We start from the raw sequence: 19,812 nt of genomic DNA, 5'->3' as shown, positions 1-19,812 counted from the left end.
CTAGACCTTGCCTTGCCAATAGGGCTTGAGTGACCTTAAACTTTTTAGGAACTTGTGAGTTAGGGAGAATAATTAGAGGAGGTGAAAGAAGTATGATATCCATGGGACATCATCTTCATTTAGGAAAGCTTGTTTCAAGAGATTTGGGAAGATCATAAATGTCTAGACCAGACATCTTTTTGGGAGATATTCAAGATAGTTGATTTAAAGTCCTTAATATGACACCCAATATGAAATATTAAGGCTAGGACCCAACAAACTATTTTATAACTTAGAAGAGGGATGCCGTAATCCAAGCTATAAAATATTTAAAGGTAGGTGAATGACGATTCACCAATTTCCACCATGAAAAACGAAATAATTTATTAGGTTTTAATTGGATTTGAAAGTCCTAGATCTTTGAGATTCACTGAACTGTTCAAAGGCATGTTTCAATCTCGAGTGTGCCCTTCAGATTTTGTGATTGGGATGCCGAGGATCACAAAACAAGGTGTGAATAACCATGCAAATATACTTGGTACCCTTAATATTTACCCCTTAATCAGTGTGCCGGTTAACCACACACGCTCCACCGATACTATGATAAATATTAAGTTACCCTTTGCCTACCTTGTTAAGTCCATGTTAGTGTGTCGGTTAACCACACACGCTCCACTAACGACTTAAGCAAAGTGCAAAGTGTAATTTCATGGGTTAGCACCAAATTCACATTTTCCTAAGTAACTAAGATTGGGTATTAATAAGAGTTTAGTTACTTAGTATTTATCATTAATACTTTTAAAGAAAGGAGAATTATAGTCCTTGTCCTACCCGTTCGGCTAACGACCCTCCACCAGTCAAGGAAGCGGTGGGTGAGAGTGGACACCCATTAAACTGCCATTTTATAGGCAGTAACCTTATACCCCCCTTATAGACCGGCTTCGTGAATGAGGCCTACTAACGGTAAGACTGACTTTACTCTTATACATATATATAAATATTATTAACTTATAATATTATAAAGTATAAGGGTTGAATTTTAACATTTAAAATTCTAAGGGCTAACCTGGAATTAAAGTATTCATAAGTGAAAACTTTTCAAATTCCAAAACTTGAGGGCAAGTTTTGAAACTATTCAAAACTAATTAATTCCATAACTTATGAGTTTAAAGTAGTTTTAATTAAAAAAAAACAAAAAAAAAAACAAAAAACTCTTCAAGTTCCATAACTTGAGGACAAGTTATGGAAGACTTTAAACTAATTAATAAAAAAATAACTTTTTTTTATTGTAACTTATGGAACTAATTTAGGTTACACCTTTTTTTTTAATTTAATGAAGAGACTCTTGAACCTCCATAACTTGAGGACAAGTTATGGAGTCATAAAACCATTTAATTAGAACTAGACTCTTCATTTTGTAACCTTTGCCAACTTTTATGAGTTTTATGATTCTTAAATGTGACTTTTCATAGAACTTGAGGACAAGTTACAAAATCACACTTTGGAATCAACTCTTAGATTAAAATGGATTGAAAACAACTATTTCACACAACTTTTCTATTAATCTAAGAACCTCATAAGAACAAGATAATTCAAATCATCAATCTTCAAGAAATTAGCATGAACATACAAACTAATACAAATCTTGAAATTATGACATTTATCTTAGAAATTGGATTAGCATGAACATTACCACATCAAAAACAAGTTTATAAGTCCAAAAACATCTTAGGGTAATGTTCCTAGTCCAATTCCAGCCAAAACAATTGAATATATGCATCCAACTCGATTTTTTCAGCTACTTTTGCAAGTATAACAAGAAAACAAGCCTAGGCTCTGATACCACTATTGGGTTATGAGCATTCTAACACTCCTAAGTGTACATGCAACCCTAAATACCTTGGATCTATGTTTTCTCTATTATACATATAATTATGAACATCCAAGGTATTATCCTAATCTAGCATACAAAATAATAAATATAACAAGATAGAATACATACCTCTTTGATGTAGAATGTCTTCATGAAGCTTGAGTGCCTAGTGCCCCAAGTGTGACACCTCAAATGGTTCACACAACACCAAATACACTTGGAATAACTTGAGAGAAACTTGAACACTCCTTGAAATCGTCTAGCCCTCACACTCACACATTAGTGCACGATTTCTTGAGCCATGGGATTCTTTTATATGGTGGCTATTAGGGTTACACCATGTAACTCATAACTTTACCCATTCCTTATGCTCCATGGATTTTAACCTCCATGGAGTATCCATGGGTCACCTCATGGACTTAGTCCAACATAAGGAATCTTGGATCACAAGCCCACATATATAAGAATGAATGATTTACACAATCAACCCATATATTTAATTAGTCTCCTTTTGATCACTTAATTAATTCCAAATTAATTCTTGATCAATACTAATTAAATAACCTTATTAATATATTAGAACTTATAATATATTAACCAACCTTAAGTGTTATTTCTCTCATTATAGTCTATCCAAATGCATGATACCATGCAACCCAAATGGACCATGCCGGGTCGGGTCAAGTCTTACCAATTATAGTTATGGACTTAGACATTAATCCAACATATATTAATTGAGGAATCATATTATTTAATTAGTATTGATCAAGAATTAATTTGGAATTAATTTAGTGATCAAAAGATACTAATTAAATCTACAGGGACTGATTGTGTAAATCAATGATATATATAAGTTGGGATAATATTCCATGATTGATTAGTGATGGGTTAAGCTTATGTAAGTACCCATATAGTGCTATTCCATTACAAGGCCAAGTCTAAGAATTAGGGTTTACACATAACCCTTGGAATTCTACACTATATATATATATGTAACCCATTGGACTAAAACTGTACACACTAGTGGTCTTAGAGACACTATAGCTGATTTTGAGTGCCTAACCTCTCTCTCAAGTTCTCCAATTGTTGGTGGTGATTTGTGAACCATTTGAGGCATCACACTTGAGGTGCTAAGTTCTTAAAGGCCAAATACAACAAGCTACAACAAAAAGGTAATCTTGTAACTAGTTTTATGATTCATATATCAAGTTGTATGTTAGTTTAGACTTTATGCTTTGGAAAATCGTTTATTGCATGTATAACTAGAGAAAACTTAGATCTAAAGCATTAGGGTTGTATGTGCACCATAGGGATGTTATAGTGCTCACAACCCATCAGTGGTATCAGCGCCTAGGATTGTTTCTGTTATATTTGTGCTTGGTTGTTTTCTCAAAGCTAAAAAAGTCACTTTTCTGGCCTCTACTGATGAACTCGACGAGTCCAATGATCTGACTCGACGAGTTCACTTACAAACTGGCAACTCGACGAGTCCAATTCAAGCACTCGTCGAGTAGAACCTTTTACTAGCAGAATTTCGAGCCTTTTGGCCAGCATTGAATTAAGATCATCACCACAAACTATTTTGTATCATAAAATTCGTTTTTTCTGATATGGTGATGTTTGTCCTCATCCAATTAAAGGACAATGATCAAATTTTAAGATAATAAGTTGATTAGTTGTATTATTTGATTTGAATTGCCTTGCCTTATGATTTAGATTAGATCAATGATAAAGTTATATGATAATGTTATTAATTAAAATTGATCTAAACGTTTTTTAAAGAAATCCATAACTTGTCCTCAAGTTATGGAACTTCAAGAGTCTTATTCATTAAAATACATTAACTCATAAGTTATGGAAACCCATAAGTTTTGAAGAGTTTCAAAACTTTCCCTCAAGTTTTGGAATATGTAAAGTCTCACTAATGAAACATTTAATTCCAAACCTTAGAATTTTAAAAGTTTGAAATTCAACCCTTATACTATTATAATATTATGAGTTTAATAATTATATATATGTATAAGACAAGTCAGTCTTACCGTTATTAGGCCTCATTCACAAAGCCGGTCTATAAGGGGTATAAGGATACTGCCTATAAAATGGTGGTTTAATGGGTGTCCACTCTCACCCACCACTTCCTTGACTGGTGGAGGGTCGTTAGCCGAACGGGTAGGATAAGACATTAATTCTCATTAAAAGTATAATGATAATTATAAAGTAACTAAATGTTTTACTAAATTCCCAATCTTAGTTACTTAAGGAAAAATGTGAAAATGATGCTATTCCATGAAATTGCACTTTGCACCTTGCCAAGTCGTTAATGGAACATGTGTGGTTAATCGACACATTAACTTGGACTAGTAAGCGTGGCAAAGGGTAGCTTGATGTTTGTCATAGATCAATGGAGCGTGTGTGGTTAACCGGCATATTTGATTAGGTGGTAACTGACATCAAGAGTACCAAGTATATTTGCATGGTTATTCACACTTTGTTTGTGATCCTCGGTATCCCAGTCACAAACTTGAAGGGCATAATCGAGATTTAAACATTTCATTGAAAAGTTCAATGAATCTCAAAAGAATCTAGGAATTTCAATTCATTTAAAACTTAATAATCAATTTCGTTTTTCATGGTGGAAATTGGTAAATCGTCATTTTCCTACCTTCAAATATTTTGCAATTGGATTATGGCATCCCTCTTCCGAATTGTAAAATATTGTGTTGGGTCCTAGCCTTAATATTTCATTTGGGTGTTATATTAAGGATTCTTATCTAATCTAAACTTTGTATTTCTTTTCAGATGTCTTCCAACACCGCTTCTGGCTCAACCCCTTCGGGTCTTTCTCCCTCATTAACTTGTGTGGGAGGGTCATCTTTGATGGTTCGAACTTCAATGATTGGATTCAGAACTTTAGGATGGTCACTCGCTACGAGGACAAGTAATATGTCCTCAACAAAGAGCTTAAGGAGATTGATGAAGCCACTGCTACTCCTGAAGAGTTTGCTGAGTATAGCACACATGAGAAGGATGCCACATAGGTTTCTTGTATCATGCTTACCACTATGACAGTTGAACTTCAAAAGTCCTATGAGGACTACTACCCTTTCGAGATGCGCCAAGACTTGATGGAAAGATACCATCAAAGTGCTCATCTAGGAAAGGTATGAAATCATTGCCTCCATGATTACAAAAAATATGAAGGATGGAGAGTCCATCACGTCCCACTTGTAGAAAATGCAAAGGTTTGTGGACCGCTTGCTGAGTTGAATGTTAACTTAGATGAAGAGTTGGCCATTGATATTATCCTACACTCTTTGCCTCCTTGTTATGATCAGTTTCGTATGACTTATCATATGAACAAGGAGGAGATCACTCTTAGAAAACTTCAAGGCTTTTAGAGAACTATTGAAAGTAGTCTAAAAGGAAAATTTGTTGTATCTACTCCTACTCCTACTGCTGCTTCCCCAGTCCTGGCAATTGTATATGGGAAAGGGAAGAAGAGGAAGACTCCTTCTAAGAGCCGCAAGGTAAAGTCTCATGATGGATCCTCTTCTAGTGGGACCAAAGCTGGTTCTGCTAATCCCTCTACCAATCCAAAGAAGCAGGAGTGCTTCTATAGTCATGATAAAGGGCACTAGAAGCAAAGTTGCCCCAAATACTTGTAGGATGTCAAAGATGGGAAGATAAAGCCCACCCATTCAGGTATTTACACTATTCTATATAATAACTCATCACATTCCAGTTCTTGGGTCCTTGATACAGGTTGTGGTTTCCACATTTGTTCTGATTTGCAGGGACTAAGAAGAAGTAGGGATGTGGAGGACGGGAAGATGAACTTGATCATGGGGAATAGGAAAATGTCGCCTGCCACCAAGATTGGAGGTTATTCTTTATTTCTTAGTAGTGGGTTGGAATTAGATTTGAATAATTGTTGCTACATGTCTGATATGGTGAGAAACTTTATTTCCTTTCATGGTTTGTACAAATAAGGTTTTAGATTTTCATTTGATAATGAAATTGGTTCTATTAATACTTTTTATATTGGTGTATTTTATTTTAAAGCATTGCCTTGTAATGGTGTATATGAAACCGTGATGGTTGCAGACAACTTAGGAAATAAGGTGTTGCACATTGATTCTTCCAATCGTTTGGATAAGGCATCCTTGTGGCATTGTCGTCTTGGACATGTCAACAAGAAGCGCAAAGCCCAACTCGAAAAGGATGGAGTCTTGGATTCATCCGACTTAAAGATGGATGACACTTGCGAATTTTGTTTGCTTGGAAAGATGACCAAGTCATCCTTCACTGGTACTTGTGAAAGGGGTGAGGGTCTTTTGGATCTCATACACACCGATGTGTATGGACACTTCAGATCCGCCACAAGGGATGCTAACCGCTTTTATGTGACTTTTACTAATGATTACAACAGATATGGATATATCTACTTAATCAAGCATAAGTCAGAAACCTTTGAAAAGTTCAAAGAGTTTAAACAAGAATTGGAGACTCAGTTGGGCAGGAAGATAAAGATGCTCCGATCCGATCGAGGTGGTGAGTATCTTTGATAGGTCATATTTATGTGGTTTGGGCTAGGTTCTTCATGTATAAGTCTTGGTAGGGTTTGTCTTGTTGCTTTTGTGTGTTTATGGCTGTGCAGGTGTTCACGACCGTGAACCATGTTTGTGGTTGCTCTGTTCCTATAAATAGGTGTCTGTTAGAATGTGTCAGTAGAGTTGTCAGATAGAGTTCACGGTGTATGTATGTATGGTCAAGGTGCACCTGACGTGTTTGCGGCCCAACTATAATATGTGTGCATTGCTTGATTAATTCTCTCTTCTTCTTGTTCTTGTGCTTGATTGTTCATCATCTTGATCCAATTGTTTGATCACTGGTTTGGTTCCTGGATTTGGGACTTAGAATTGGTATCAGAGCCAATCCGGTGTCAAACTTGTTTTTGGTGTTTACGGCTCAAGGTTTTTCATCATTTTCGTGTGTGATTCGAGCTTGATCTGGAGGATTGATCGTTGGATTTTCTACATTTGTTCGAGGATTCAAGGCTATCAGGATCAAAATCTGTTGTTTTCATCGAAATCTAAGTGTTTACGGTTGCAACAGTTGAAGTGATTACGGTCGTGATCTAATATACGGTGGTGAACCATTCAAAGATATTGACCGTGAACTAATTTTTGACCGTGATCCATCCTTGAACGAGAAACCTTCATTCGTTGACCATAAAACTTCATCTTTGACCGTGTACGGCCGTGAACTGTTGTATACAGCCGTGAAGAGTGTACGGCCGTGATCCATATACGGTCGTAAACCCCCTTTGGTCATTGAACAATTTCAATTGTATTTTCCTTGTTAGTTTGGTTGTTTACAAAATTAAAAAAAAATCATCAGAAAAACAAAAACAATGGAATCTCAAAACACCACCATTCATCAAGAACTTGACTCCATTGTGGGAACAACTATACGCATTCCAAGACTGTTATCTGCTGAGGGTTTCCCAGAATGGAAATATCGAATGGAGAAATACATAAAAATGAAAGACTTCAAAATCTGGAGAAGTATCTTAAAAGCACCCGTCCGGATCACCCCAACTTTAGAGAATGGAACAATTCTTGATAAGGATATTCAAGACCATACTGAAGAAGATTTTGAGAGAGTTAAACAGCAAGAGAAAGCACTTGCCACACTCACTATTGCCCTATCACCAGAGATTGCTCAGGGTTTCCGAGAGTATACTTCTGCAAAATCTCTATGGGAGGCACTAATCGAGGTTTATGAAGGCAATGAGGACATGAAACAAAGTCGCCAGGATATGCTCAGGCAAAAATTCAGTATGTTCAACTACATTCTTGGATAAACCCTGGAAGCTCAAATTCAACGATTCATCACATTGACCACTGAAATGAGTTCGGTTGGGATCTCATTACCGAGATTTGAAATCAATAAGAAACTATTGAATTCTCTCCCAAAGGCATGGGATTTGAATGTTTCTATCATCAAGAAAACAAAAGATCTTAACCGACTTAGTCTGGCTGAAACAATGGCCATTATCAAAGCATGTGATCTTGACGACAAGCAAAGGGAGATTAATCATGTGAATTCATACTCAACTGCCAACCTTAGGATTCAATCCAACAATGCAGTCTCATCCTTCACTACCCCACAAGTTCAACCGTTTGTTGTTTCTCAACCACCATCTTATGTCACTCCACCCATGCAAAATGTCCAATCGTCTATGTCTTATCCACAAGCTGCATCTTCTTCGAAAGCATCTATTCCAGCTCCTGCTCCCAAAGAAAGTGATGAAAACATGGCTTTAGCTACTGGCCTTGTCAACTGCAACAATGCTTTCGTGGCTGGCGAGCTACCTCCTCAACTATCCTTTACTGAGTTGGATCAAATACATCCAGAGGATGTTGAAGAGATGGATATCACATGTCAGATCGTTATGGACGTGTTCAGAGCAAAGAAATTTTCCAAGAAGACAGGCAAAAACAATTGGGGAATGAATACTGAAAAGAAGGTGGGCTTCAGTAAGGGAAAACTTAGATGCTTCAATTTCCATGAGCCTGGTCATTTTGCCAGAGATTGCCCGAAGCCAGACAGGAGGGAAAATAGCGAAAGAACAATGGTGCCCGTGGGAAGCAGCAGGGGAGCTACCATCAACAACCAAACCACGAGTCTTGTTGTGGTGGCTCAGTCGTTTAACTGGGAAGACCAGATACAGGCCCTAAACCTTTCAGGACCTGAAAATGCACATCTTGCACAGATCAATGACATTCCAGAAGGAGAAACTGAAGTGGACCCAGAGGCGGAGATGATGGAACTGCAATTCGTGTTTATGGTGCAGACCACTCCAGAGCCTGCAAAGCCAGAGGTCAGTGAAATTTCTTGTTCTCAAACTTGTATTAACACTGTCAAATTTTTACGTGAATAAATTGAATTAATAAAGAGGGAGAATGAGGAACTTAAGTATGAGCGGTACACCCTTAGGAAAGGCCAGAAACCATTGAAAGAACAGTTAGAGGCAAGGACTAAGAACTTTAGAAAATTGCAAGAGGATTACAGCAACAAGTGTGTCAACTATAAATACCTTCAGAATGAACTTGATGTTGTAACTGAAGAACTTGACACATTGAAAAATTGTTTTGAAAATGTTGATTTTCATTTTAAAAAATATGATGTGTCAAGTGATAAAGTTGCAAAAATGATTGAGAAACAAATGAAGTGGAAGGATCAAAAGAAAGTAGGAATAGGTTATGAGAGTGTCCCTCCCCCATTCAATCACAATTACACTGCTAAACCTTTGACTCATGAGGAGATTAACCGGGAGCCATCTATGGTTTATGGTAAACCAGTTGCTGAACAGGTAACAGAATGTAGTGCTAGGGAGTTAGATACTAACATTTCAACTTCCTGTGCAGATTCGTCTTTAAGTCAGGAAAAGCAAGAGGCTGGAGAGAAAGTGTCTGAAAATAATTTTGTATCAAAATTTGGCGTTCCTATTTTGAACAATGTTGATTCTGTGTCTGTAGTTAAAATTGATATTTTGGTTTGTGATGATTTGGTGTCTACGTCTAATGTTTCTGATAAATGTGATGTTGCCTTTGTTAAAACTGTTGAATCTGAAACTAGCACATCCACTCCATCTACACCTATCACACAACCAGACTCATGCACTTGCACATGTGGGAAAGTTAGAAGAGTCAATAAGAGTACAAAAACTGAAAAAGAGGGTAGAAGTTTTCATGATAAAAAAACAAATATGTTTTAACTGTGGAACTGTCGGCCACATTGCTCGCAATTGTCCTAATAGGGCATTTGTACATTTTTCTGCACCGAGAAGAGAAAATGAGTCTCGAGGAAGGTCTTTAACGAGAAAATCTTCGAGATCTCGTCTTCGTGATGATGATAGGAAAGTTTATAATGATAAGAAAAGGGTTGATTTTAAAATGAACAAACAGGTTTTCACTAAACCAGCCACATGTGCTTTGCCGAAATCGAATGCGGCTAAGCCAAGGTCCATATCATCAAAGACTGTGTCTGGATCTTCGACTAATCTTAGCCGAAAATCTAAACGCCCAAAGCAAAAGAAAAATATTTCTAAATCACCTGAGAATTCTTCAAAACCAAATTATCAGTGGGTGCTCAAATCTACACTTGTCCAATCATCGTCATCTTATAACGGTGCATCTGATTGTAATTAAAATTTGAAAAATCAAAAGGATAAATCTATGAATGTTAAGGGTAAAACCAGGGTTGTAATAACCTGGGTCCCCAAATCTAAATGATTCTGCTCATTGTGCAGGAACAACTGCGGAGGAATGTCGCCATACCATGGTATGTCGACAGCGGTTGTTCCCGGCACATGACAGAAGACATCTCCCAATTGCACAACATTCAAAATTTTAATGGGGGATATGTCTCCTTCGCAGGAGGAGATGGATGAAAGATCACGAAGAGAGGAACCGTTACAAATGGAGTGCTGAGCTTTGAGAACGTCAACTACGCACCTGAGTTAAAGCACAGTTTGTTGAGCGTCTCTCCAATTTGTGACAAGGGCTACTCGACGCATTTCACCGATAAAGAATGTCTAATTTTGAAGCCAGGCACTATCATCCCAGATGAATGGATTCTTGTGAAATCAAAACGTGATGGCAATGCATATATCAGTGACATGAACAACGATCTTCCTGAACAAGTCACCTGTCTCTTCTCAAAGGTTTCTGAGCACAATGCTATGTTGTGGCACCGTCGGCTCGGACATGCTAACGCAAAGAACCGGAATCGACTTCCAAAGAATGAAATGGTGCGCGGGCTTCCTGTCAAAGATTTCATCATGTTTGAAAAGTGTGTGGTTTGCGCTCAAGGAAAACATCACAGAAAGCTACACCTGCCAAAACAGGTAAATTCGATCAATCAGGTGCTCCAATTATTGCATATGGACTTATTGAAGGGTTTTGAGCATTCTAACACTCCTAAAGTGTACATGCAACCCTAGAAACCTTGGATCTATGTTTTACTAAGATACATGCAAATTTGATTTTTCCAAGGTTCTTAACCTAACTAGCATGACATGGGGAGCTTGAAACATAAAAGATAGTAGAATAACTTACCTTTCTTGTTGCTTGGATTCCTTAAGAACTTTGTGAGCCTAGCACCCCAAATGTGATGCCTCAAGTATTTCACACAACACCACAATTCTTGGAATAACTTTGAGAGAAGTACACAAACACTCAAAATCGGCTAGCCCTCTTGTTCTTCACTTAGTGCCGATTGTGGTAGTCCATGGGGTCCTTTTATAGTGTGTCACAAGTAGGGTTGCACCATGTAAACCCAACTTGACATGGCTTTTCATTTCCTCCATGATCAATGGGTTTTAACCTCCATGGACCATCCATGGAGCACCCTATGGGTTTTAGCCCAATTCAATAAACCATGGATCACTAGCCCGTTATATAAGAATGGATGATTTACACAATCAACCCCATATATTTAATTAGTCTCTTTTTGATCACCAAATTAATTCCAAATTAATTCCTGATCAATACTAATTAAACAATATTATTAATATATTAGAACTTATAATATATTAATAAACCATAGGTGTCCTTTTATCATTTGTCTATCCAAGTGTCATGATGCGATGCAACCCAAATGGACCATGCCAATCGGGTCAAGTACATACCAGAAATAGTTATGAACTTAGACACCTAATCCAACAGTCTCCCACTTGGATAAGTCTAATAACTATAACTGCAAGTATGACTTCAGGAATCGATCAGCAATCGTAGCTCTTTCAAAATCTCGCAGAACTAAGATGACGTGCCATTTAAGATAAGTGATCATATAATCCTCTGCTCTCAAGATATCATCCGGACAAATACGTGGAACAATGTCGTATTTAGTTCTGACCGGACCCGCTACATAGGTCAAAACAAAATCATCGAGGGGCCCAGATATCGCTTTTAATCCTCCAAGGACTAAAAGGAATAGATAAAATTTGACTCATATGCTTGCTCTACAACTTGTTGAATCATACACAAAAGCACGTTTTATAACATCGAGTTACCAATCCGTTTTCGTACAATCAATGTATAAACAACTCATATCTCTAGGTTTGAAGACTTATATGATATTACCGTCTCACGATCACTCGAGATAAATTCCATGAAGTGATGCAAGTGAGCGTGGGTTGAATCCAATACTCGAATCGTTATTCCAGGAGTACTCATGAACACTGCAGCGACTTTGTCCCAGACAAACTGCAGACCCTTCATGACAGTCTTGCCTCATTACCTACTTCCTAAGTATGATTGACTGTGGATGGTTTCAATAATATGATATACCATAACATAATTATTCTGGAAGTCAAAACATGCAAAATTGAAATGATAGTAAATGATTGACAGAAGATAGCAACACTTTACTTATAAATAAATAACAACTTTTATTTATCATCAAATGTCAATTACACTTTACAAAATTCAAAAGCTATCTAATTTCTAAAACTAATATCATCCTTTAGCCTGATGCGCCTCTCATGCTGAAGATGCTTAACCCTACCCAGTCCCTTCGTGAGGGGATCTGCTGGGTTCTCATCTGATGATACCCTCTTTTCCACGAGGAGTCCTTCTTCTATTCGATGTCTAATGAAATGGTATTTTCTGTCGATGTGTCTGGATCTCCCGTGATCCCTTGGTTCCTTGGCTAAGGCAACTGCACTTTCACTATCACATAAAATCTCCATAGGCTCCTTTATAGCTGGTACTACTCCAAGGTCTCCAATGAAGTTCTTCAACCATATCGCCTCCTTTGTTGCCTCGCTTGCTGCTATATACTCTGATTCGCAAGTTGAATCAGCCACTGTCTCCTGCTTGGAACTTTTCCAAGTAATTGCTCCTCCGTTTAAGGTAAAGACCCAGCCAGACTGAGAGCGGAAATTATCCCTATCACTCTGGAAGCTAGCATCACTATACCCTACTACTCTCAAGTCATCACTCCCACCGAGGGTAAGCACCCAGCCCTTAGTCCTCCGCAAGTACTTGAGAATGTTCTCTACTGCAGTCCAGTGAGCCTTGCCAGGGTTCCCCTGATATCTGCTGACCATGCTCAAAGCAAAGGCCACATCAGGACGAGTACAAGTCATAGCATACATGATCGAGCCTACAGCGGAAGCATACGGTACTCGACTCATCTCAGCTATCTCAGCCTTTGTACTCGGGCTATGCATCTTACTCAGTCTGGCGTTACTCTAGATCGGTAACTCTCCTTTCTTGGAATCCTGCATGCTGAACCTATTCAGCACCTTATCCAAGTAGGTACTTTGATTAAGTCCAATTAGTCTCTTACTCCTGTCTCTCAAAATCCTTATCCCTAGGATATAGGCAGCTTCTCCAAGGTCCTTCATAGCGAAACACTTCCCAAGCCAGGACTTTACTTCCTGCAGAGTTGGGATGTCATTTCCTATGAGTAGTATGTCATCCACATACAGTACCAAAAAGCTAACTATACTCCCACTAGCCTTGACATATACACAGGACTCATCTTCGCTCCTCAAAAAGCCAAACTCTTTGACTTTCTCATCGAAACAAAGATTCCATCTGCGAGGTGCTTGCTTCAATCCATAGATGGATTTCTCAAGCTTACACACTCTATTATGGTACTCTGTACTGACAAAACCCTCTGGCTGACTCATGTAAACATCCTCAGCCAACTTTCCATTAGGGAAAGTGGTTTTGACATCCATTTTCCATATTTCATAGTCATGAAATGCAGCAATGGCTAGCATAACCCTAATAGACTTAATCTTCGCTACTGGTGAAAAGGTCTCATCATAGTCAACTCCCGGAGTTTGAGAAAAACCCTTTGCAACCAGTCGCGCCTTATAAGTGTGTACATTCCCATCCATTTCGGTATTCTTCTTGAAGATCCATTTGCACCCGACTGTCTTTCGACCTGGTACATTGTCAACCAAGTTCCAAACTTGATTGGCGTACATGGACTGTATCTCGCTGTCCATAGCCTCTTTCCATTTAGCAGACTCGGGGCCTACCATGGCTTCCGCGTAGCTGTTAGGTTCATCCAAACTTACCAGTATACTATCACTGATGAGTGTATCACCTTCCGCAGTTATATGGAAACCATAGTAATGCTCAGGTGCATTCCTAACTCTCGTGGAACGCCTCAGAGGTACAAACTCGTCAGTTGGATCAACAGGAGTTTCCTCCTCAGGTTAATTGCTAGTGTTTGAGGTTCCTTCACCGCTTGACTCTTGAATTTCTTCAAGGTCAATTTGCCTCCCACTGTCTCCTTGGCTTATGAACTCTCTCTCGCGAAAGACTCCTCTCCTTGCCACAAAGACCACATTATTACTGGGTCTATAGAAGAGGTAACCGAAGGATTTTTGTGGGTAGCCGATGAAAATACACCGCTCACTCCGAGGTTCGAGCTTATCGTGAGTCGCGCGTCTCACGAAAGCCTCACCACCCCAAATCTTAATGTGGTCCAAATTGGGAACTTTCCCAGTCCACATCTCGTGAGGTGTTTTGGCAACCTTTTTGGTGGGGACTAGATTAACGAGATGGGCGGTAGTCTTTAAGGCATACCCCCAGAATGCGATTGGTAGCGAAGCTCTACTCATCATGGAACGAACTATGTCTAACAAGGTTCGATTACGCCTCTCAGCCACACCATTAAGTTGTGGTGTTCTGGGAGGTGTCAATTATGAGACAATCCCACATTCCTTAAGATAGTGAAGGAACTCTGTACTAAGATACTCACCACCTCGATCGGATCGCAGCATCTTAATGTTCATGCCCAGTTGATTCTCCACTTCCTGTTTAAACTCTTTGAACTTTTCAAAGGTTTCTGACATATGCTTGATTAAGTAGACATAACCATATCTACTGTAATCATCAGTAAAAGTCACATAGAGACGGTTAGCATCCCTTGTGGCGGTTCTAAAGGGTCCACACACATCTGTGTGTATGAGATCCAACAAATCTCCACCCCTAGCACATGTACCAGTGAAGGGTGACTTTGTCATTTTTCCAAATAAACAAGATTCACAACTATCATCTGACTTTAGATCAAATGACTCCTAGAGTCCATCCTTTTGGAGTTGGCCTATGTGTTTCTTGCTAACATGTCCAAGACGACAATGCTATAATGATGCTTTATCTAAGCTAGTGGAAGAATCAATACACAACACATTATTTACTAGGTTATCTACAACCGACACAATTTCATCTACACCATCAGAAGGTAATGCTTTATAATAAAGAACATTATTATAAAAAGCATTAATACCACCACATTCATTATCAAATGAAAAAGTAAATCCTTGTTTGTACAAACCGTGAAAGGAAATAATATTTCTCTCCATTTCAGACGAGTAACAACATTTATTCAAATCTAACACTAACCCACTACTTACCAACAAAGAATAAACTCCAATCTTGGTGACAGGTGTAACTTTCCTATTCCCCATGATCAAGTTTATCTTCCCACGCTCCACATTCTCACTTCTTCTTAGTCCCTGCAAATCAGAACATATGTGAATACCACAACCTGTATCAAGGACCCAAGAATTAGAATATGGTGAGTTACTAGACAATATAGTGTAAATACCTCCATGGTTGGGTTTCACTTTCCCATCCTTAACATCTTGCAAGTACTTTGCGCAGTTTCGCTTCCAGTGCGCCTTTTCATGACAATAGAAGCATTCAGCCTCTTTAGGGTTGGCAGAAGGAGTGACAGAACAACTTTTGGTTCTACTTGAAGAGGAGCCATTAAGAGACTTTCCCTTGGTACCCTTAAAAGGGCTCTTCCTCTTCTTCCCTTTATGTTGCCCGATAGCCACAACAGGGACGGTGGTAGGAGTAGAAGTAGTAACAACCGATTTACCTTTAAGACCACTTTAGGCGGTCTTCAGAAGTCCTTGAATTTTGCTGAGTGTGACCTCCTCCTTGTTCATATGATAGGTCATTCGTAATTGATCAAAACAAGAAGGTAAGGAGTGCAATATGATGTCAATTTCCAACTCCTTGGGAAAGTTCACATTCAACTTCAACAGACGGTCCACAAACCTTTGCATTTTCTGCATGTGGCCTGTGATGGGTTCACCATCTTTCATTCGGGTTGTTATCATGGAGGAGATTATTTCATATCGCTCTTGACGAGCACTCTGATGGTATCTTTCCATCAGATCTTGGTGCATCTCAAAAGGATAAAAGTCCTCATAGGACTTTTGGAGCTCGGATGTCATCGTGGCCAGCATGATACATGCCACTTCCGTGGCATCTCTTTCATGAGTCCTAAAGTCAGCGATCTCCTCGGGAGTAGCAGAAGACTCATCAAGTTCCTTCAGCTCCTTGTCGAGGACATATTCTTTGTCCGCATAGCGAGTGACCATCCTTATGTTCCTAATCCAATCATTGAAATTAGTCCCATCAAAGATGACTCTCCCACAAAGGTTCATGAGAGAGAAGGAGCCAGTAGGGTTTGAGCCAGAAGCAGCATTGTTGGAAGACGTCTGAAAAGTAAGAAAGACAAGTTTAGATTAGATATATAGATAGTCCTTAATAAGACACCCAAATGTAATATTAAGGCTAGGACCCAACACAATATTTTGTAACTTAGAAGAGGGAAGTCGTAATCCAAGCTATAAAATATTTGAAGGTAGGTGAATGACGATTCACCAATTTCCATCATGAAAACGATATGTATTATTAGGTTTTAATTAGTTTTGAAACTCCTAGATTCTTTTTAGATTCATTGAACTTTTCAATGGCATGTTTCAATCTCGATTGTGCCCTTCAAGTTTTGTGACTGGGATGCCGAGGATCACAAAACAAGGTGTGAATAACCATGCAACGTAACTTAGTACTCTTAATGTTTATCACCTAATCGATGTGCGGGTTAACCACACACGATCCACCGATCTATGATAAACCTTAAGCCAACCTTGTTAAATCCAAGTTAGTGTGACGGTTAACCACACACGCTCCACTAACGACTTAATCAAGGTGCAAAGTGTAATTTCATGGGTTAGCACCAAATTCACATTTTCCTAAAGTAACTAAGATTGGGAATTTATAAAACATTTAGTTACTTTATAATTATCATTATACTTTAATGAGAATTAAAGTCAATCTCCTACCCGCTCGGCTAACGACCCTCCACCAGTCAAGGAAGCGGTGGGTGAGAGTGGACATCCATTAAGTTGCCATTTTATAGGCAACAACTTTATACCCCCCTTTCAGACCGGCTTCGAAATGAGGCCTACTAACGGTAAAACGACTTGTTCTTATATATATGTATATATATATATATATATATATATATATATAATTAACTTATAATATTATAAAGTATAACGGTTGAATTTTAACTTTTAAAATTCTAGGGGTTGGAACTAAAGTTTTCTAAAGTGACTTTACATGTTCCAAAACTTGAGGGCAAGTTTTGTAACTATTCAAAACTTTTCAACTTCATAACTTATGAGTTAATGGTTTATTAAAATGAAGACTCCTCATTTTATGTAACCTATGTGTTCTTTAATGGACTTTAAAAGAAAGACTTTTGGTAATCCATAACTTGAGGACAAATTATGGATTCCATTAAAAACATTTAGATCAAGAATTAAACTAACAAACAATTTTGCAAATAATTCCTATGATCTACCAACCTCATAAGTGTATGAACATTCATATCAACAATTTCAAGAATCATATAAACACATAAAAAACTTGAAATTTTGATAATAACCATTAAAAATGGATTTGCATAATCATTACCACACCAAAACAGGTTTTACAAGTCCAAAACAGTTTAGGGTAATGATTCTAGTCCATTTCCAGCAGCAAAACTCGAAAAACTGCACACAAGGCCTTCTACTCGTCGAGTGCAAGAACCTACTCGACGAGTACGATGCTTTTATACTTGAACTTGTCGAGTCCCCCCATGGACTCCGCGAGTTCACTCAGCAGAATGCAGATTTTTCGACTTTCTTCAACAATTTGCATCAAGTATCAAGAAAACAAACCTAGGCTCTGATACCACTGAAGGGTTTTGAGCATTCTAACACTCCCAAAGTGTACATGCAACCCTAGAAACCTTGGATCTATATTTTACTAAGATACATGCAAATTTGATTTTTCCAAGGTTCTTAACCTAACTAGCATGGCATGGGGAACTTGAAACATAAAAGCTAGTAGAAGAACTTACATTTCTTGTTGCTTGGATTCCATAAGAACTTTGTGAGCATAGCACCCCAAATGTGATGCCTCAAGTGTTTCACACAACACCACAATTCTTGGAATAACTTTGAGAGAAGTACACAAACACTCAAAATCGGCTAGCCCTCTTGTTCTTCACTTAGTGTCGATTTTGGTAGTCCATGGGGTCCTTTTATAGTGTGTCACAAGTAGGGTTGCACCATGTAAACCCTAGTTGACATGGCTTTTCATTTCCTCCATGATCCATGGGTTTTAACCTCCATGGACCATCCATGGAGCATCCTATGGGTTTTAGCCCAATTTAATAAACCATGGATCATTAGCCCACTATATAAGAATGGATGATTTACACAATCAACCCCATATATTTAATTAGTCTCTTTTTGATCACCAGATTAATTCTTGATCAATACTAATTAAACAATATTATTAATATATTAGAACTTATAATATATTAATAAACCATAAGTGTCCTTTTATCATTTTGTCTATCCAAGTGTCATGATGCCATGCAACCCAAATGGACCATGCCAACCGGTCAACGTCCTCAGCATCAACAAAAATTCATACTGCTTGGTAGTGATAGATGATTTCTCGCGGTTCACGTGGGTCTTCTTCTTGTCCAACAAGGTTGGGATTGCTGACCTGATTAAGAAGTTTGTTGTGATGATAGAGAACCAGACCAATCACCGGGTGAAGGCGCTCAGAACTGACAACGGGATGGAATTCAAGAATGTTGTTCTCGATCATTTTTGTGTGGAAAAAAGGATAGTGCGTCAATACAGTGCCGTTCGCACACCGCAACAAAATGGTGTTGCTGAGCGGCGGAACCGAACACTGCAAGACGCCGCAAGGACGATGTTCTGTGACTCTAAACTTCCGGTTTTCTTTTGGACTGAGGCAATAAACACGGCGTGCTATGTTCAAAATTGTGTCCTGATAAACAAAGCTCAAATGAAGACCGCGTACAAGATTCTCTGCGGTCATAAGCCATCTGTTAGTCATTTATGTATCTTTGGTTGTCCTTGCACCCTCCTTCATCTGGAATCCAACCCCAAATTCAACGCCATAGCTGATGATTGTTATTTTGTGGGTTATGCTGCTAGCATGGCGTACAGGGTCTACAACAAGAAGACAAAGCAAATTGTTGAATCCGTCGACGTGCGCTGGTTGGAGGAGAACGAAACGGACGCCAGAGTCGGTCCGGATTGGTTATTTGATTACACATCTCTTTTCAAATCGTTCAATGTGTCTTCAAATGATTTGTCTGGTTCCTGATCCGGTTCGAAGGAAGTTATTAAAGATGAAGAAGAAGATGTTGTGCACAGACCACCATTGGTGCCTTCTACGACTCCTGCGGTGGATGAAGCTGTTACAAGTACTTCCTTAGGTTCGCCATGCCAAAGAACTGATCCCGACGCTGAAACCACTCCTCTTACACTTGTAGAAAGAGACTTAATGACCAGAGACACTTCCGCTGCAACTCAGACTTTCATGGAATTACTCTTTCCGTAGACGATTGCTAACGAGTATGTGGCCAGCACTTCTAATGATTCCAGATCATCTGAGGTGTCTGAGACAGCAAATGACGGGCATATCAACATCAACAACCTTCTTGTATCGCTCAATGACATCAGCCAGGAGATTCCCACCAGAATTCAATGCGATCACCCGATCGAAAACATCACCAGTCGGCTGGATGACGATGTT

Source organism: Lactuca virosa, chromosome 1 (assembly GCF_052849685.1).
Source record: "Lactuca virosa cultivar CGN04683 chromosome 1, Lactuca_virosa_CGN04683_v6, whole genome shotgun sequence".
NCBI lineage: Eukaryota > Viridiplantae > Streptophyta > Magnoliopsida > Asterales > Asteraceae > Lactuca > Lactuca virosa.
This window is presented reverse-complemented; position numbering follows the sequence as displayed.